General features: G+C 36.8%; 1 protein-coding gene across 2 annotated transcripts in view; it reads left to right on the forward strand.

Moving 5' to 3' along the window:
- The window catches only part of HTR2C (5-hydroxytryptamine receptor 2C), a 282,492-nt gene that overhangs the window by 169,971 nt on the left and 90,553 nt on the right, over positions 1 to 21,968 (forward strand). The gene's annotated exons all lie outside the window — the stretch shown is intronic.

The following is a 21,968-nucleotide window of genomic DNA, read 5'->3' on the forward strand; positions in this document are numbered from 1 at the left end:
TTAGCTTTCTCTCACTCTCTCTCTTTTTTGGTAAATTTTTCAAAAATATTGCTAAAAGTGCATTTAAGGAGATGGGAAGAACTCTAGCAAAATGCAGAAAGTAAGTCTTTTTTTTTTTCCAAATTATTAATTGTCTTTTGTCTAGTACCTCTAGCTGTTCTTTTCTGTACTGTTCTAATTCCAAACCAGTTTATTCTGTGATTTTATAATAAGTTTTGATACAATCCTGGCTTCTTAAATGCTATGTATCTTTAAAATATATGTTCTGCAAGAATTAAAACTGAGTCCATGACAATATCCTAGGAATACATAAAGCCTTAAAAGGCAATTCAAAGAAGATGGAAACACACTTAAGAGGGGTATCCAAAATTTTTACCTGAAATTGAGCACTTTAATTTGAGAACTACAGGAATTATATGTAACACTTAGCTTCCCCTACCCTGACTCTCCCCTCAAAAGACACCATGACTAACCTAGATTTTTTAAAAAATAGTTTAGAGAATGAACTGTGGGATTTATTGGCAGCAAGGAATGTGTCCAAGGCACTTGCTGTAGTTTTGAATAAAAAGTGAACTTTTGTCATTTGAATTGAGTCCCACTCAGCTCTTGAATTGTTATTGTATTTGTATATTTGGAAATCCTTTCAATTATAAGTATTGGCATTATCTCCTTTTTAAAAAATGTGGTTGAAATCGGCATGATGAAATAACAGTGTTGGCACTTATAGGTAACATGATTGATTTAGTATCTCAGAGTTTACAATTTGTTGTTAAATGAAGGGTTTTTTCCTTAAGTACCACATTTCAGTATACTGTAAAAGTTATAGTAACTGAACTATTTGGTCAAGTGTTATATTCCAAGAAAAATTGAAAGTACTCAGAAATTAAAGTATTGTTTATTTAAAGTCTTAAAAATAGTCTTTTTCTGAGCCACCCTATACCCCAAATGAAAGTAAACCATCCACCCTTGACCTGGTCCTCCAGAGGACTCCATACCACACAAATCCACCAATTTTGGAAGAGCTTTCCAAAGTTTCATGGAAGCAAATAAGTAGACACAATGCATCAATTTTATATGCAGAGAAATTTTTCTCAGGATTGTATTTTAGGATTTTAAGAAGGTAGATGATAGGGGAGGGTGACAAGCAAGTCATGAACAAGTTGGTCACAAAAATCTCTTTATGATTTCACAGGTCAGAAATACCTACCTGTTGGTATAGAAAAAAAGAATCAAAAGTTTACAGATGCTTTAGAGAAATCGTCTTAAGTATAAGAGATTGAATTAGGTCAAATAATCTGGAAAAAGAAAGTTATAAAATGGTCACATAATTTTGGTCTAAAATGTGTACCTTTTTCTAATTTCTCAAAGCTAGAGTTTTCTTTCCATGCAGAAACAAATATATCAAGGCTAAATTTTTTAAATTGAAGTATAATTGAGATATAACATAATGTTAGGTTTGTGTGTACAACATAACGATCCCACATCCTCACCAACACTTATTTTTTGGTTTTTTTTTATAATAGCTATTTTGACAATTAATGAGGTGATATCTCACTGTAGTTTTGAAGCATCTTCATATTTCCCTGATGATGGGTGATGTTGAACATCCTTTCATGCACCTGTTGGTCATCTGGATATTACTGTGGGAAAATGTCTATTCAGATCCTCTGCTTATTTTTAAATCAGATTTCTTGGGGGTTTTGTTGTTGGTGTTGGATAATAGGAGTTCTTTCAATATTTTGGAAATTAGGCCTTTAATGAATATATGATTTGGAAATATCTTTTCCCATTCAGTAGGCTGCTTTTTTATTTTGTTGATGGTTTCTTTTCCTGTGCAGAAGCTTTTTAGTTTAAGGTAGTCTCATGTGTTTATTTTTGCTTTTGTTGCCATTGCTTTTGTAGTTCAGATCCAAAATGATATCCCTTAGACCAATGTCCAGGAACTTACCACTTATGTTTTCTTCTAGACCTTTTACAGTTTCTGGTCTTACATTCAAGTTTTTTATCCATTTTGAGCTCATTTTTTTTCTCCATTTGTTTGTTTCAGTATGCAAATATTTGTTTATTGGCTTTTACAAATGTATTACGGCAATATAAGATAGGAACAATGTGAAAAACTGGATGGGAAGATATGCTAACTCTATTATTTTAGCAACTTTTCTGTATATCTGCAATTATTCCAAAAATAAAGTCCTTTAAAATCTGTAAATAAGTGTATATTCTTTCTTTCTATAAATTCTTATTATATTCCACTAGGGGTGCCTGGTTAAGCATCCAACTCTTGATTTCATCTAGGGTCATGATCTCAGGGTCATGATATTGAGCCCCATATCAGTCCAGGCTCAGGGCAGAGTCTGCTTGAGATTCCCTCCTCTCTCTCCTTCTGCCCCTCACACTTCTCATGTGCTCACTCTCTCTATCTCAAATACATAAATAAATAAAATCTATATTCTACTAGATTTTTTGTATTTCTAGGTGAGCACTATTTTGTTTTGAGGTATAACATTCATACAGTTAAGTGCAAAAATCTTAATTGCGTAGGTCATTAACGTATTTTTTGGTAAGTAATTTTCTTTTTTTTTAAGATTTTATTTATTTATTTGACAGACAGAAATCACAAGTAGGCAGAGAGGAGGAAGCAGGCTCCCTGCTGAGCAGAGAGCCCAATGTGGGGCTCGATCCCAGGACCCTGGGATCATGACCTGAGCTGAAGGCAGAGGCTTTAACCCACTGAGCCACCCAGGCACCCCTTCTGGTTTTCTTCTTCTAGTTTTATACCTTGTGGTTGAAAAAGATGCTTGATATGATTTTAGTCTTCTTAAATTTATTGAGACTTGTTTTGTGGTCTAACATGTGATCTATCTTGAAGAATGCTCCATGCACACTTGAGAAGTATGTGTATTCTGCTGCTATTCAGTGGAATATTAAATATATATACACATATATGTATATACATTTATTTATCTGGTCTAGCATGTAATTCAAGGTTTATGTTTCCATATTATTTTTCTGTCTGGATGATCTATCCATTGATGCAATTGGAGTACTGAAGTTCCCTACTATTATTGTATTACTGTCAATTTCTCTCCCTTTATGTATATTAGTATTTGATCTATGTATTTAGGTCCTTCTATGTCAGGTGCATAAATATTTTAAAATATTATAACTTCTATAATAGCCTGAAACTAGATGCTGATTGAAATCCCTCCCTCACATACTAGATTAGTATATGAGCTCCTTTCTGAGAGGTATCAGGGAGCTGTAATGAGGCCAAGTGAGAACTCAAAGATGGTATCCCCCAGCCTACATTCCCTAAGAGCACTTCTGTAGCCTTTAGATGTGTGGTAAGCCTAGAGCCTATCCCTCAGACTGGAGCTCCAGATCAAGTAGATAGGCCTTTTTCATGGGAAGACTGGGGGTAAGTTTCAGTCGGCTGTCTGTGCAATACCTTCGGGGTGGTAGCTTGCAAAGAACTGCCTTTCCAATTTTTCCAGAACTATAAGGCCCAAAAATGTAACTCCCCTTAGCTACTAGAGTCAGGCACTCAAGGGGCATTCCCCTTGGAAAGGCTGTGGCGGATTGGTGCTTAGGGGTAGGGCCCTCTCCCTGGCCAGTTGTTTTGAGGGGAGGCTGTGGAGTGCTGCCTGAGGGTGGTGCTCTTGCTGACTGGCTTAGGCAGGATCATAGCGAGTACCACCGGGGCTAGCAAGTTAGAGGGAGAGTGAAAAAATGGCTTTTGCTAACATTTCTGTTCCCTGGAGAGAGTTCCATTGGCTCTTGCCCTTCCAGCAGGCACTACAAGACTAGCAAGTGAATCTTCTTTACATGTGGTCTAATGGCTTTTCAGACTGTTGCTTTTGCTCTGGGTCCTAGGTGAATGAGTCTGTATACAAGTCCTCTAAGAGTGGAGTCTTTCTGTTTCCTACAGCCCCATGGCTAAAAAAAAAAAAAAAAAAAAAAAAAAAAAAAAAATTTTATTTATTTATTTGAGAGAAAGCAGAAGTGAGGGGAGGAGCCTAGGGAGACACAGGCTCCCTGCTCATCACCGTAGGGCTTGATCCATAAGCGGAAGGCAGACACTTAACTGACTAAGCCACCCAGGTGCCCCAGCCCCCTGGCTTTTAAAACCAGACATTTTTGGAGCTCATCTCTCTGGCGTTGGTCTCAGGGTCAGGGTGGCTGATGTGGGGCACAGATTCCTAAGTCGAGGAGAATCTCCATATTTGTGAGATCCCTCCCAACTATGGGGGCAACACCGCAGGTAGGGCCTTTGCTGAGACCGCATCTCTGCCTCTCTTACCCATCTTGATGTGGCCTTTTTATCCTCTGTTATGGAGCAGCTTGTTAAGGTAGTTCTCGGGTCTTTTTCAGAGGAAATTTTTCCATATGGAGCTGTAGATTTGTTGTATCTGTGGAAGGAGGTGGATTCGGGATCTTCCTACGGTACCCTCTTAAACTGCCACTCAAATCTAAATTCTAAATACCCAAAATATCCCTCAGAATATGAAGGAAATTGATTTTTCTATATATTTTGTGTTTATTTTTTTTTAGATTTTATTTATTTATTTGACAGATGAAGATCACAAGTAGGCAGAGAGGCAGGGCAGAGAGAGAGGAGGAAGCAGGCTCCCTGTTGAGCAGAGAACCTGATGCGGGGCTCGATCCCAGGACCCTGGGATCATGACCTGAGCCGAAGGCAGAGGCTTTAACCCACTGAGCCACCCAGGTGCCCCTATATTTCGTGTTTAGATAACAGTTCGGAGGATGAGAATATTAATAAAACTAGGACAAAACTAAGTAATTCCCTGTCCCTGCCCCTCCATTCCCTTGCCTCCACCTTCAGACTAATCATAAATCTTTATTAATCATATAATTTTCAGATTCTAATGACATCTTATGTCTTGTCAATATAAATACTTCCTAATTCCGATGAAATGAGGTATAGATAGGACAAAGTCACAGATATTTTGGGGGAAGTTGCTATTATATCTCAAATTCAAGTTTTCATTTTGCCACTTTAATGTCTGGGAAGGAAATGACTTTATTAATGTCAGTCTTCTCAAAGTACACTTGCCATGGTCTATTCTTAGAAGAACCATTAGAAAAATTACAGTTCTTAAGAAAACTGAGACCTCCCCCTTAGTGACATGTTCTCAAGAAGAAAATTATTTCCTTCAGACTTCTGGCCCAGGGAAAGTTTTGTGGAAAAGATTTTGAGACAGCTTATTACCCTTTTGTGGCAATTAAAATGGAAAACTACTTAAGATTCTAAGTGTGCCACAGAATTCCAAATGTTTTAGTGCCGTTGTTATTTTGTTACTGTACAAGAGAATTACGATTCTTGCTTCATTATATTTTACACTTACGAGGACCTTGTATCCCACTGTTTCTCATTAACTGAAGGTACACACACTATACAGTGTTGACTCAGATGCTCCCAGCAATACAGCTTCTCACTGGAAATTGAAGCTTTTAAAAATATTAATTCTTTTTTAGTTGATTCCGAAAAGGACGCTAACCTGTTACAGGCCTCTCTCAGCAAGAAAATAATTATCGGTAATTATAATTTACCAGTGATCTTAATTAGAAGTTATCTTAAGTGATAAGATAAAAAATGCCAAGGAACTTCTCAAAATTTAAAAAGTGAGATTTGAGCTGAGAAATTACAGAGCACGGAGGCCACAGAAGTAGAAAATACTAACACAACACCAGCCAAGGACAATGTTGATAAGAAAGAAAGAACCTCTTGTGTTTAGGTATGAGTTTAGAGGCTGAGGAATTAGCTCAGATATACTCCAGATTCCTCACCTTTATTTGGTTGATAATAGTACATACCTCATATGATTTAAAGACTAACCAATATAATAAAGCACCCAGAATAGTGCCTGGCACATATAATCACATTTATATGCTTATAACCAGCACATTAAGTATTGCCTACTACTATTACAAAATAATATGTTTAGTATTCTAAGGATTGTATTTTCTATCAAGTTTTTGCATTTATCTACAAGCCCTTAAAGTGTCTTTTGAACAATGCTGAGTTATGTCTGTGTCTCCAAGTACTTGTATTTTGACTAAAATATTTTACATAAGATAAACTGCTCTGTTTATTCTTAATAGACAATAAGTGATTGAGTGGTCTGCATTTTTTTTTGTTTTTTAGTTATGTTAGAACTTTAAAAGTATCCATATAATCTATAAGTACATGGAGTTAGTGTGTCCCATCCTTCAAGATATCTAGGAACAAAGATCTCACTGTCCTTTTTCAGGATAATCAAAGACCCTGGGATATTCAAGAAATTTCCGAATAATTCTAAATGTGAATATTTAGTTCTATGTCCTTCTAAAGCCTTATTCTACTTACCTGTTCTATTGTCTTTGTAATGAGTTTGAAATGCAATTGCTTTCCTACCATATGGATATGTTTAGTGGTATGGCTCCCCATAAACATCAAATTAAATGTGTAAAGGAATAAAGTCCAAAATACCATTACATCGAAATGTTTTACAAAAAGAAAAATTTTCCAAATCCCAGCCAATGCAACACTTAGGTTTGGAAACATTTGAGTTGATCCAGTTCATTATAGAAAAAGTAATTTTCTATTTCATGAGAATTTCTTGTAATAGGATATAAGATAGGTGGATAGATGATTAGATAGATAACAGATATTTCACTTATAAAAGTTCCTTTTATAAGTTAAATTGAAAAATAAGCACTCAAAAAATACACAAGTATATTAGAGATACAGAGTAGAAAGTGATTAGCCCCTTTTCTTTCTCCCATTTAAAATATAGCACTCCTTGACAAACCATAAGTGACTCTTAATCTCACAAAACAAACTGAGGGTTGATGGGGGGAGGTGGGTTGGGAGAGGTGGGTGGGGTTATGGACATTGGGGAGGGTATGTGCTATGGTGAGTGCTGTGAAGTGTGTAAACCTGGCGATTCACAGACCTGTACCCCTGGGGATAAAAATATATGTTTATAAAAAATAAAATTTAAAATATAGCACTCCTTGCCTTCCCACCAATATAATAGACTCTTCTCCTTATTTTGCATGCGTTTAAATGAACTGCATGAAGCTTTGATCACAAAAAAAGAGTATTTTGTGCATTTCTTCTCAATCACCAGTTTTACCATGGAAAAAATATAATATAAATACTTTGGATCAAGATTACTCAGTTCATTACTGAAATGTCTGGAAATTTTAAAATAAGCAAACCAAATGATACATATCATTTTCTAGCAATAGCAGTAAGAGGAAATTGTTGAGAACATTTTGAATTCTGAACAGATGTGGCTTTTCTGACCATGACAATGAACAGCACCAAGGACACATCAACCAAACCCCTAAATGGAGCTGCATATTATATAATAATAATTCAATCACATTACAGATGTGATCATACGGTTGGCAGAAAAATTAAGTGGTCAAACACATTCATCAATGTCCTATTACATTAATCTGAACGTGCTCGTGAATACTTATAGACAGATATATGCCTAAGTGTGGGAATGTATACTTACACAAAACATATGCACATGAACACATCAAGAATTCACACAGTCCACAAATGTTTTCTCAGCCCCTTCTTTGATCCACAGAAAGACAAGACAGAATCACTTCAAGAAGAGCGAATCCACTGAATTGATCTCAGGGAGGGAGAGTATGGGGTAGAAGAAACAAACGAATTCTTCCTCTCTTCTCAGGAAGCATTGAAAAACTTCTATCCCACTGCAAAGTTTATAACAATTTCATGGCATGTCTAAATAATAAAAAGAAAAGTGGGAAACTTGAGCCAGATTCTCTCCAGTATTTGTCACTTTGAGATAGGTGGTAAATTCATTCATTCATTCAAGTACTTATTGGGTATCCATAGTGGATGTTGGGTTTGCAGTGGTAAACTAAGCCAGCATTATCCTTACCTTTAAGGAGCTTATAATCCTATAAAGAATCCCCAGGCAGTAGACACAGAAGCAGACGAATAAACATAGATAGTGGGTTCGAGCAAATACTTACAAAGTGGCTAAGAGATTTTGGAGACTGGAGTTTACCAGTTCGTGTTTTTCATACTTAAGCTGGGCCCGTGGCTTTTAGATGGTCATTCTCATTCATTGTAGCCACAGTTCTTGGAATGTGACCATCTGCCTCAGAACTACCTGGCATTTGAATCTGCATTATGATCTGATTATGATGTACCTCAAAATTCAAGACTCTCTGTTCTATATCATGATCTTTCTTTTAGAAAGATAGTTTCTAAAGTCCACCCATCATTATCCAGACATATAACAGTAGCAGCATGATTTTCTGAGTCATTTTGCTTTATGATCTTCTTGACCAAAATTTCATACAGAAAGATATTCATTGAAACCAGTGTAGGGGGAAAGTGAAAATTTGCACAATTTAAAAAAAAATATTATTTGACAGTGAAGCTTTTAGGAAGATATTGATACTTAACATCTATAACCTTCTAAGCTGTGCATCACTGGCTTGTCACTATCCCTTCATTCATCAATGTCCTTAGGACAAAAAAACGTATGTTTCTTATCTTCTATTGAATATATAACTTAGGCATATGACAATAATTTATGGAAACAAGGGGAAAGAAAGTCAAATGTTACCTTGCCACCATAAATCTCTATCACATGTACCACAATGTATTTGTTCCTCTCTTATTGTCTGTACATAAATGTGTCTTAGATGACTAAGACCATACCATAAGTAGGATTTTTTTTAAAGATTTTATTTATTTATTTGACAGAGATCACAAGTAGGCAGAGAGGCAGGCAGGGAGGGGAATCAGGCTCCTTGCTGAGCAGAGAACCCAATGCAGGGCTCCATCCCAGGACCCTGGGATCATGACCTGAGCCAAAAGCAGAGGCTTTAACCCACTGAGCCACGCAGGCGCCCCTATGTCCTGATTTTTTTTTTTACTTGACTTTATTTTGATTTTATTTGTGAACATAAGCTTATTGTCTTATTTCGGTGATAAGTCATCATGTTCAATGACCTCTGGTCGATCCACAAAAAGATGTAAATATTCAAAAGTCTTTTCCCAATAAACTTCATGTTTACCACCTTACTTCAAATAACCAGCAGAGAGAACTAACATTATGAAAGAATAGACATTGAAATAATGAAAATAGGAAGAATATGTGGGCCTCAGCGGGCTCCCTTTAGTGTGACAGAGCTGCAAAAGAGTTTAGAAATCATATCAAGCAATGTCTACATGCTTTACTAGAAGTTGACTGGCAAGCTACAGAGTCTGTCATGTGTTAGTTTTATCATTAATGGTTTATTCAAGGGACAAAAAGAAATATACAAAAAATTTTCATTTCTATACCGATGCACTTATTTATTTAAATGACTGTGCTGTTTATAAATTATTTTGAGTATCATCTTTGTATTATGAGATCTCATGATTTCTTTCCCCTACAGGCTCTCCTTTAGAAGTGGAAGGGGTTCTGGAAATCAGGGAAGATTCTCTTCAGCTCTCAGTTGCTTCCTTGATCATTCATTAGGATTTATCCCATTGTGGCTCCATTTTTCAAGATCTTGAGTGCCTAGGAGCAGGGGTTGGCCCACTCTGTATGAGCTGAGTGGTAAAAAGGGCAAGTGACCCCAGTGTTAAGTAGTGACCCTAGACCATCCTCCTTTCCTCTCCTGTTGCCAGGCCCCTTCTCACAGTTTGTCAGTGATTGAGACTTGGGACTCCTTTGGTCTACCATCAAAGATGATCAGACCTATGCAGCTCAAATGCTCTGGATTTTCGGGGACAGGTTTGATTACATCAAATTTTGTGATTTTGAAAAGGACAATTAACATTTTTTAAAAGATTTTATGTATTTATTTGACAGAGATCACAAGTAGGCAGAGAGGCAGGCAGTGGGGTGGGGAGAAGCAGGCTCCCTGCTGAGCAGAGAGCCCAGTGCAGCTCGGATACCAGGACCCTGGGATCATGATCTGAGCCAAAGGCAGAGGCTTTAACCCACTGAGCCACCCAGGCGCCCCAACAATTAACTTTTGATGCAAAAAATTGCTATATAAGTCTTTAGTCTTCAAATAATCTTCAAAGAATGATCTTTTCATTACATTCATCAACCTGCATTTCCACATTCCCACCTTCCTGTAGGAGGAAATTATTATGGATTTTCATACTTACCTTTCTCTTCTAGTGATCAGCTACAAAGTATGGCATAAGAGAGTACAGGATTAAAAGCCAGGAGATCTGGGTTCTGGGTCTGACTGTACTACTGAGTGGTGCATGAACAAAGGCAAATCATTAAACAACCCTCTAGACTTTTTAAAAAGTTTTAACTTAGGGCGCCTGGGTGGCTCAGTGGGTTGGGCCGCTGCCTTCGGCTCAGGTCATGATCTCAGGGTCCTGGGATAGAGTCCCGCATCGGGCTCTCTGCTCAGCAGGGAGCTTGCTTCTCTCTCTCTCTGCCTGCCTCTCTGCCTACTTGTGATCTCTCTCTGTCAAATAAATAAATAAAATCTTTAAAAAAAAAAAAGTTTTAACTTAAATTCCATTTAGTTAACATATAGTATAATACTGGTTTCAGGTGTAGAATTGAGTGATTCATCACTTACATATAAAACCTGGTGCTCATCACCCATTAGACTTTTTTTTCATTTGCTTATTTATCTATCCATCCATTCACTCATTCAAACAACCCATAATTAAATACCTACTTTGCATCAGGCACTCTTCTCATCGCTGTGGCTGGAACAGTGAAAATCACAGACATGTTAAGGAGGGCACGTATTGCAGGGAGCCCTGGGTATTATAGGCAAATTATGAATCTTGGAACACTACATCAAAAACACCGTACTGTACGGTGACTAACATAACATAATAAAATTTTTTAAATGAAACGTATATTCCTGGAAGGAGATGGACAATAAATAAATGAGTAAAATGTAAAGTTGGATCATAATAAGTGCTGTAAAGTGAAGTAAAATGGTGAGAGGGGATAGGGAGTACGTGTGTGTGTGTGTACACATACACAGTGCTTTGTTAATGACACCTGTACAAGAGTACATGATGGTGTTAGATTTTAGTATTTGGTTTCTGTTTGTGACAATTTCAATCTATGCTTTACTTCTTTCTCCCTAAATGGGAAAACAATGTGAAATTAACAAAACCTTAAGGCAGACCCACTAATGTATCAAACCTCAAAATTACATAACCCAAATGCCTAACCCTTATTCCTAGTGGTGTACTTAGTTGCTTATATATGAGGCAAATGATAATAGAGGCAAACAATAATAAACACCTGTCATGTTTGTACTAATTTGTGGCTATCTCTTTTTTATTTTTTAAAGATTTTATTTGACAGAGAAAGAGACAGCCAGAAAGGGAACACAAGCAGGGGGAGAAGTAAGTTTCCTGCTGAGCAGAAAGCCCGATGCAAGGCTCAATCCCAGGACCCTGGGATCATGACCTGTGTGACTGTCTCTTTTAAGAAGCAGAACCTAATCAGGTTATATTCTAAAGATGTGCCCTTCTTAACTTATTGTCTAATTTAGCCACACCTCTTTGAAATTTAAGAGGCTATTCCCACCCCATATCAAACAGACCAACTCACCAGCAACCAACAATCCATGCTCCAGACTGGAGAGATCTTTCTTCTTGTTTGTTGTGTTGACAGAGAGCTCTCATTTCTCAGTTGAGAACACTGTGTGTGGGGGGGGCGGGGCGGTCAGGATTGTAGGATTTCAATGCCTCAGAGATCATGCTGTTTTTGTTTCTTTCTCTCCAGTTTTCCTCTTAAGATGAGATATACTTTCAGGGAGCCTGGGTGGCTCAGTAGGTTAAAGCCTCTGCCTTCAGCTCAGGTTATGATCCCAGGGTCCTGGGATGGAGCCCCACATTACATGACTAAATTACTCTCTGCTCAGCGTGGAGCCTGCTTCCTCCGTCCCTCTCTGTCTGTCTCTCTGCCTACTTGTGATCTCTGTCTGTCAAATAAATAAATAAAATCTTTTTTAAAAAGATGAAATATACTTTCTAGCTTATAAAGATCAATTTGGATACCTCCACAGGAAGATATCTTAATATATTGACTTACAATAAGGGAGTTTTTGTTAATATTAAGTAGCTATAAACACCTGGGAGATACAATAAATGCTAGAGGTCTGATCTGCTCATTTTTGCCACGATAAAAATTCCAATTTGCCCAAAGCTTAAGTGTTAGTTATAAAAAAAAAAAAACCACAGGAAACTTCTTGGATTTGCAGAAGAAATATATCTTCTTCAAACAACTTGGAACCAATGAAACAATTGCCAAATAACTTAGAACAAATAAATAACTTAAATACATAACTTAGAGCAAACAGCTTAGGACACCTATCCAGACAAGCAATCTTTTACTCTCCTCCGTACCTTCCTAAGACTAAATATTCTTGACTTCTTCCCTTCCGTGCCCACTTTTCACCACCCCATGTTTGTATACAAGAATGGAAAGTACTGTGACCTGAGGATGCAAAGCCCCCCTTGTCTCACTTAGGATTTTGTCTTTAGTTAATTGTACCTGCTCACTAGATGAGTGTTCCAACAAAATGTGTCTTTCATCCGGTAACAGTCCACATTAAATTGTTTGGGAGAATGTCTGTTGTACTTGGAAACACCGCTAAGAAAAATGTGAGTTGTCTCTAAAACAACCCATACTAATAAGATAAGGTTCACTGAATCTGGCTCTAATATCTATCTTCTGTTTCCAGGGAAGAAGTAAATTCCTTCTATGTCTTTGCAAATCTGCAGGCAGAGACGTGTTGTGTTGTAATAACCTATCTGGAAGGAAAACTCTCATTATTATCTTATTCCTGAGTATGACTTGTTGCTATTTATAAGAATTCAGTTAGGCAAGTTATTTAAAAAATTATGCTGTTTTGGTAAGACCAATAGGTCAACACTTTAAATCCACCTGGTAATTTTTTGGTCCCCCACTAGCTTGAATTTTTATCCCTCTAAGGCCTACTTGCAGATATATCAAAAACAGAATAGTATTATTTCACAACTGGCCAAGAATTCTGAAGGCCTTTGGTGTTCATCTCTTCTCCAAATCCAAATACACATACTCTTCCCTTACTTCTATGGGCCTCTTCATTCTTCGTTAAATGTTTCAGAAGATAAGGGTATGAATTAAACATCAAAAAAGAATAATAAAAATAGAAAAGTAGAGAAATCAAGGGTTGGCAATTCTAAAGACAGTGACAATATCATAGATAAAAAATTGGAAATTCTGCAACGTAAGTGTACTACTTAATGCTCTTACATATTAAAAACCTTTAAATTTGAAAAGCGCTTTCACATGTGGCCTCTTGTTTAATTATTATTATTTGTACCGATAGCTAAATGCTGTGACCCTGCAAGTTGGATATAATTAGCTTCCCTTTATTTTTAGAGAGAGAGGGTGGGGGAGCATGAGAGGGAGAGGGAGAGAGAAAATCTTAAGCAGGCTGCATTTTATTGTTAATAAAATTTCAATGAGAGTGAAAGAATGATCTGGACATATCTATATTCCACAGATAATTAGGAAGACAATGACTAGTTTTACACCCATTGTCTGAGAGCCAGAAAAGACATTAAAATTCAAATACCTCAGCTTCCTCATTTTACAGACTTGGAAACTAAGGTTTGGTGAGCTTAACTGATTTTTTTTTAACTGATTATTTTAATAACACAAAGGTAAGTAGTATGAGAGCCAGAAGTGGAGTCTATATCTGGGTCTGACCATCGACCCAGACTGCATTGCTTTAAAACCAAAGCCACTGATTCTGCCAGGAACTAATTAATCTTGCCACTTCACAGTGCTTGGGGTTTTAATGTCAGGAAATGACCTAATTCTTTACTTTTCCTAGCATGTGTGAATTTCGACATAGACTGTTGATGACTAAAGTCTTCAGTTCCATTTAATAATTTTTAAATGGGAATGTGAGCAGAAAGATACATAACTTAATGGTCTTGACTGATGTGTCAGGCCTGGAGTATGTTGTCTACATAAAAAGAAATTTCAAATGGTGCTTATATTCTTCAGATTATAATTAAGTAAAAAAAATAAGTAAATTAGTAAAAAGCCATCATATTTTCCACAAAAAGATAAATATGCGATGGTGTTAGCACATAAAAACTATAATATGCTGTTGTTGGTCATAGTAAAGACAATGTATTATCTTAGCACTGAAAAAAAGAAAACCTGTTTTATGCTGTACAAATCTACCTTACACTTCTAAACTCCTAAAATGTTTAGAAATAACTGCTGTCAGTTAAGCAGTTAATGAATGAATAAAGTATTTTGATAGTTATTTCCAAAAACATTCCACAGCATGTAGTGATACGATTAATATAATATAATATAATATAATATAATATAATATAATAATATCCCCCACAAAAGGAGAACATTGCTCAAATCCTCAGTACCGTGTAACACTGAATTAATTATACTTAAAATTATCTCTCCATTCTAAATTACAGTGTTATCTATACAACTTTAATTTTTTTAATTTTATTTATTTACTTGACAGAGAGAGCGATCACAAGTAGGCAGAGAGGCAGTCAGAGAAAGCAGTGGAAGCAGGCTCCACTCAGTCCCAGGACCCTGAGATCACGACCTAAGCCAAAGGCAAAGTCTTAACCCACTGAGCCACCCAGGCGCCCCTATACAACTTAAATTTTACTTAAACTTTGACCATACCAGTTTCTTACTATTCCCTTGCTATTAAAAACACCACAGAGTGAGGAGCAAGAACATCCTATTATCCTCATTCCTCTCTCCTTCAAATGTTCAGGCACAGAGATATAAGACATAATCCCTACCCTTGATATTTATAGAAAGAGATTTTAAAAAAATGCAGAGCAGTTTAGACTAAGTGACAAATATATAATAAGTGTCATGTGAGGTGAGAGAGGGCAACTAAGGATTAATGGTCAGGGAGGAAGTCATTTAGACAGTATCAAGCTCAAATGGCATTTTCTCGAAACTCAAAGTTACTGTTAATGAATGTTAAGGATACAAAACTTTGGTTTTAGTGTGCTAATTTCTTCATCAATATGGTATTCTTTAGATAAGCAGCCACTGCCACAGATTGCTAATAATGAATGTCACTCAGAATGATAAAATAACAATGACATCAGGTGATGGGCATTAAGGAGGGCACGTGATGGAATGAGGAACTGATGAATCACTGAACTCTACCTCTGAAACTAGTAACACACTATCTGTTAATTAACTGAACCTAAATAAAATAAAATTTAAACAAATAACAATGAGATAAAGCAAACATTATGAATTCTTAGGCATTTGTTAGCATGGTTTATGTCACCACTTGTGAGTTAAAAATGGTTGTCATGAACCACAAGTTCAGTAGTCACTCAAAGTTCCTCCCCTTTGAAAAATAAAAACAATGAATTAGAAGATTCCTTCTTCTTTATTCAAAGGATATTTGAAGTTTTTAGCACATATTCTTTCCTACCATAATGGACAGAAAAATAAACTCTTTTCAATATCTAAAACACTTATAAATAACTCATTAAATGAAAAGTAATAAGTATTATAGACTTGGCTTTAGCAGTAGATGCATTCACTCATTTAACAACAAGTTAATATTAGGCGGGACACTTTGTGTTACAGAACACTTACATTAGCATATATAACTGCTTATAACTATATGTAAAAATATATGCTTTATATAGAAATATTTATATTTATAAATGTATTTATACATTATATACATTCCACTATGATAATATTTGATATATGCTGAATTAGAAGTATACACAAAATTCTGAGAGTAATATATCAACTCAAAAGCCTTATTTGCCAGTTTATTTATGTATCCATTTGAATAATATTCACGTAGGGTCTACTGTGAGTGAGGCACTATTCTAGATGCTTGCCGAGAGAGAGTTGACATTAGAGAACCTTCTTAAAGTATGACTGGGATTTTGACAGTCAGAGAAGCAGTAGGATTTGACATTCCAAGCAGTGGGAATGACACAAAAATGAATGAAAATGTGAGGATACATGATATGACCAGGAACATTAGTGCTGAGTGCTAAGAATACTGGGTGTGTTGGTGTTAGGGGAAGTTAGAAACGATAGGCAGATGTCAAACTATAATGCACCTTGAATTTAAAAATTCAAGAGAATTTGGAGTTTATTATTTGGACAATAGGATGCTGTGTTTTTCCCATTAAAAAATTTGAAGTGAAAGATTTTGATCTTAGAAAAAATAAGTTTTGTAGGATCACCGGATTCAAGTAGAGTAAGATTGATGGCAGCCGTCTTTTATACATAGCCATTCTTTTTCCAAAAAATTTTTGAGTAAAGTTGACACACCATGTTACATGAATTTCAGCTGTACAACATAGTGATTCAACATCTCTGTACCTTATACTGTGCCCATACAACACTATTACAATATCATTGACTGTATTCCCTATGCTGTGCCCTTTATTCTCCTGACCATATGCATACTCATTTTTTTACATTTTCTCCAGACTTCTCAAGTCATCATAACTGGAGGACTTTCTATGCCCCAGAAGTAATTCATGGCATTGGGTTGACCCTGAGCACGGAGCACACTCCAGACTGATGGAAAATATAAGAATTAGCATTTATTTCTTTGGTATTTTTTAGCTACATATATATATATATACACACACATATATGTGTGTATCTAGTGTCTTTATTTTACTAACATATGATGCCAAACGGCAAATATACATCCCAGACATCAGTAGCCAGTAAGAAGCTCAAAATGGTCTATGGTATTTTTTAGCTACATATATGTATATATATATATACACACACATATATGTATATATATACATACACACACACACACACATATATGTGTATTTAGTGTCTTTATTTTACTAACATATGATGCCAAATATATATCCCAGACATCAGTAGCCAGTAAGAAGCTCAAAATGGTCTACATGTTACTGCAACACTTATATAAATATAGATGTTACTAGCAGAACTTTACAGTGTAGTTGTAGCCTTTGTGACTGACAGAGACCAATCTGGCAAGAAATTAATCCAGAATATTATCAATTATGTATTACATTCTGGCCAATTCCATAGGAGGAAGTTTTTAAAAAATATTTATTTATTTATTTGAAAGAAAGGGAGGGGAAGGGACAAAGAGAAAGGGAGAGAGAGAGAATCCCAAGCAGACTCCCCATTCAGCGGGGAGCCTGATATGGGGTTCCATCTCACAACTCCCCAAGATCATGACCTGAGTCAAAATAAAGAGACTGACATTTAACCAAATGAGCCACACAGGCTCCCCAGGAGCAAGCTTTTATAGTGGTTTATTTAGCCCTCATCACTGAAGTAACTCACGTCCTGTGAGATGTATTCAGTGTGCACAAATTGCATCTTGTTGGATAGGACTCCATAGACCTTTCAGTGTGGGTGTATCCACTCGTATTAGTCACAGAGGGACTCAAGGCAGCCTGGCAAGCGGTGGGGAAGGTAAGGCAGCAGTGAGAGAACTTAGAGAGACCATATTAGGTAGTAGAAAGTATTCTGCAGTCTTTATTAGGCAATGGGGAAGAGCAGACCTACACATTAACACAACTACCAAAGCCTCATTTACAATTTTTTTCCTCAAGTTTTATTTTTGGTGTATTATTTATCTCTGACTTTTCTACGTTGCCTAGGCATACAGCCTTAACCAATAAGCATTTGAAGATACCTGTCTAGAGGAGATTATACTGAATGAAATAATTCAAACAGAGAAAGTCAATTATGATATGATTTCACTTACTTGTGGAGCATAAGGAATAACATGGCGGACATTATGAGAAGGAAAGGAAAAGTGAATTGGGAGAAATTGGAGGGGAAGACAAACCATGAGAGACGTGGACTCTGAGAAACAAACTGATGGTTTTGGAGGGGAGGAGGTAGGGTGATGTGTGAGCCTGGTGGTGGGTATTAAGGAGGGCATGGATTGCATGGAGCACTGGGTGTTACATGCAAACGGTGAATCATGGAGCACTACATCAAAAACTAATGACGTACTGTATGATGACTAACATAACAAAATAACAAATAATAAAAATATAAGAATATAAAAAGTTTTAAAAAGTAGAAGATACCTGTCTAGATCACAGTGGAGATTTCCCTCAGAATCATACATATTTTCCCCAATTTTCATCAACAATACATCCAAGAAAAAGGAAGCATTAATGTACATGGAATCAAAGGACAGAAAGGAATGCAAGGTCATTTCTTACTGTAGATAGATGTAGTAAATTGAGTTCCAAACATAAGTAGGGTTTCTGCATTGTTTTTGACAATTGAGGTGACATATTTGCCCCCCTCCCCCTCACTATCAATCATACTTTATTTAGGTTTCTCTAATTTTATGAGTCTGTTCCTACCAAGTTGAACATCGACTCCCTGATGGAATTCGAGCATTTTTTTTAAGATTTTATTTATTTATTTGACACACAGAGAGAGAGATCACAAGTAGGCAGAGAGAAAGGCAGAGAGAGAGGGAGAAGCAGGCTCCCCACTGAGCAGAGAGCCCAATGCGGGGCTCGATCCCAGGACCCTGAGATCATGACCTGAGCTGAAGGCAGAGGCTTTAACCCACTGAGCCACCCAGGTGCTCCGGAATTCGAGCATTTGAGCACAGTTATTACCACTTCAACAAGTTCTAACTATAGGAAGAACTTTGTCAAGAGACCAGATTGAATATATATGTGTGAGTAATATATACTTATTCAAATGAATTATCATAATTTTAAAAGACTATTGCAGTTCTCTTAAATTTCAACACATTTCCAAGCCACAAAGAGTCTTTCAATGAAAGTAGTAGTACAATGAGGAAAAAGATTAACAAAGAATTCCCCTTATCTCAAAAGAGGTCCATTTATGAGATTTCTTTTTTTTTTAAGATTTTTTTAAATTTATTCATTTGACAGAAAGAGATCACAATCAGGCAGAGAGAGAGAGAGGAAGGGAAGCAGGCTCCCTGCCGAGCAGAGAGCCCGATGCGGGGCTCGATCCCAGGACTCTGGGATCATGACCTGAGCTGAAGGCAGATGCTTTAACCCACTAAGCCACCCAGGCACCCCCCATTTATGAGATTTCTTGCACCATGTTCCTGAGAGAGCTACCTTATAAATTATTTTAAGTTGAGGAATTGAAATTTTGGAATCAATCACAGGGACTTTGCAATAGAATAGTGGAGGCTATCTGTTGAATACTTAACACTGGCTAGGATGGATTCACACTTGATTTTAGCTTCATGGAGTACCAAATACAAGATAATGAGCTTTTTTATCCACTTCTTTTATATGAGCAAATAGGAGTCTATGGAAGCTAACTTTAGAGTCCAACTTAATGATACTATTAGACACAGTGATGGGAAATCACAGAATGAAATCAAGAGCTTTTACACAGAGTTTCTGTGTTATTTCCTGACACTCCCGTTGGGAATATGAGAAAATTACGTATTTTTTAAAAGGCAGTCACCTTAGAGTGTGCCAAAAAGTGTCACAAATTCAACTTTTTCTCAGGAATATGCATCAGCATTTCCAAAGAGCCAAACTAATGCCAGAAACTCCTTCATCTACCTAACCTAACCCAATAATCATGTAGCCCTTGATGAAAAATCAGAGCATTTCAGCATGAGGTTGCCTACTTGCTTCAAGTTTTGCTCAAGATGATGCCTTTAGCTTTACATTTTCTGGTCTTATTTTACTGACACATTATGCTTAGGTCCTTTTTACCCAAGAGTCTGAATTATTGTTATCATCCCCCTCTTATCATTCCTTAAGAAAAAGATAAATGGAGCCACTGATATATTGTCTATTAATTTGTCTTTCCAAACATTTAATGGAGGACCTAAAGTGTGCGGGCTCTGTGTCGAGTAAACATACTTCTGTACCTGTAGGAAACGGACGTCCCATGTGGCCTAAGTGCAAAGTTAGATCTAGGCGAGAGTTTCTTATGAATACAAAGGGAAAGCAGTTAATGAGGGAGGAGAAAGAGTTCCAGAAATGGCTCCATGAAGGCGGTGAACCTAAGCTAGTGATGTTGTGCCTGAAACTCAGGTTTGTCTAGTTTCAGGGTCCACGGTCCTTCCCCTGTAGTATAATAGAGTTAAGATTGTGCAATGCTGGACTAACAATTAAACATTACTGTACAATAAGGTTCTCAATCTAAAATAGTACAGTTCTATTTCATATCAGGTTGAGATGAAAAGTATTAAGAAGTAGTTCCTTCTAGGGGTGCCTGGGTGGCTCAGTTGTTTAAGCATCTGTCTTCGGCTCAGGTCATGATCCCAGGATGCTGCGATGGAGCTCCACACTGAGAGGTCCCTGTTCAGCGGGAAGTCTGCTTCTCCCTCTCCCTCTGCTTCTCCCGCACTGGCGCTCTCTCTCTCTTTGCATGCTCTTTCTCGCTATATCAAACAAATGAATAAATAACATCTTCAAAAAGAGAGAGAGAGAGTGAAACAGTTCCTTCTGAAATGACATAATGTTAAAATTTTGTATAATTTTTTTACAAACTTTTGCAGTAGCCAAGAGACATTAAAGTGATCAAAAAAGAATAAAATAAAAACTTAGAACACTTTGGCTTTCGTATATGACTTCTAGAAGTAAGGTTGCATAATCTCTTGGTCCTTTGAGAACCTTCCACTGACATTTCTAGGGACTTGTTGCAGTAACATAAATTTGAGGCAGAAAGTAATTCAAAAAGCTATCAAAGTTCTTGGTCTGGTGTCTGCTTCCCCTACATTTTTTTCCCCAGGCAAAACATTCCACTTTTATACTTTGGACTACCATCTACTAAAGACATCCAAATCTAAAATCCAGACTACAAGTTTTTCCTATGCTTTAAGCCCTTTACCTTTAGATTTTATAAATGTTTTTATCCCAAGAGGAAGGTTTGTCTGTTTGTGAGAAAGAAAAAAAAAGAAGCTGATGACCATCCAGGGAACTAATGATAAAAAAGGTCAAACGTTAGGAATGTGGCCAAATAGTTCAATTCATCTAAAAGAAAGGACAGGAACCCGGATTCACCAGAGCTATCAATGAGTCAAATGAGGCTTTTTTTCCTGTTGTGCTTATCCTGCTGTGTCCCAAGAGATACCACAATTGCTCCATTTTACTTCCCAGTCATTTCTTCTTGCCTTTGATTCTTTTGTTCCCTGCCTATCTGTTTCTCAAAGTTTGGCCTATGATGCACATTTTCCTCAAGCTGTAGATACACAGCTTCATTCCCAGGTCAGTCTTTGTTGCCTCCCTGACCCTGTCTCAGGCCCTTCTCTTGTGATACAGTTCCACAGTCTGTCCATTAAGACAACCCTATACCAGTCTTGACACCTTTTCTTTTGCTACTTCGTGTCTTCAATTTCAATTTTGAAGGAAGATTTTCATCACATAAAAAAAAAAAAAAAATCTAGAAAAATGTCCACACCTCACCCCAAAATGACTATGTGATGGTAGTCCAGCTAAAATGTACCATTTCGGATTTTAAAGCCAATTTATAGAAATATTTTCAAGTTAATTATAATAGACTATTAATTAATAAAATGGACAAAATGTGGCATAGTAAGGTGAGTAAACTGCTTACGTAGAGAGAATGGCTAAGTGTGCTCCTGGAAGCCTTGGAACCCTTGAGAGTCAGAGTAAGTCTCTGAGTGGGTGTGAATTGAGGGATGCCACTCAAGTTGTTTAGCCCTCCCACACCAGCCAAAATATTTCCCCGTCACTTGCCACTCCCTACAATGCCAACAATAGGAATTTAATCTTAATTCAAAATGCATAATTGAAATATAGATGCATATAGATGAAATATATTAATGAAAGAGGTTTAAAGTAAAGAAAGTGCCCAAAGATCAATTTTGTCTTTTCATAATTTCCCCCAGACCACACTCTATATGGTTTTTATTTTCTTTTTATTTAGGTTTTTTTTTTTTTTCATGTTTTT

The sequence above is a fragment of the Lontra canadensis genome, unplaced genomic scaffold, assembly GCF_010015895.1.
Source record: "Lontra canadensis isolate GAN:19392208 unplaced genomic scaffold, GSC_riverotter_1.0 scaffold96, whole genome shotgun sequence".
Lineage (NCBI taxonomy): Eukaryota > Metazoa > Chordata > Mammalia > Carnivora > Mustelidae > Lontra > Lontra canadensis.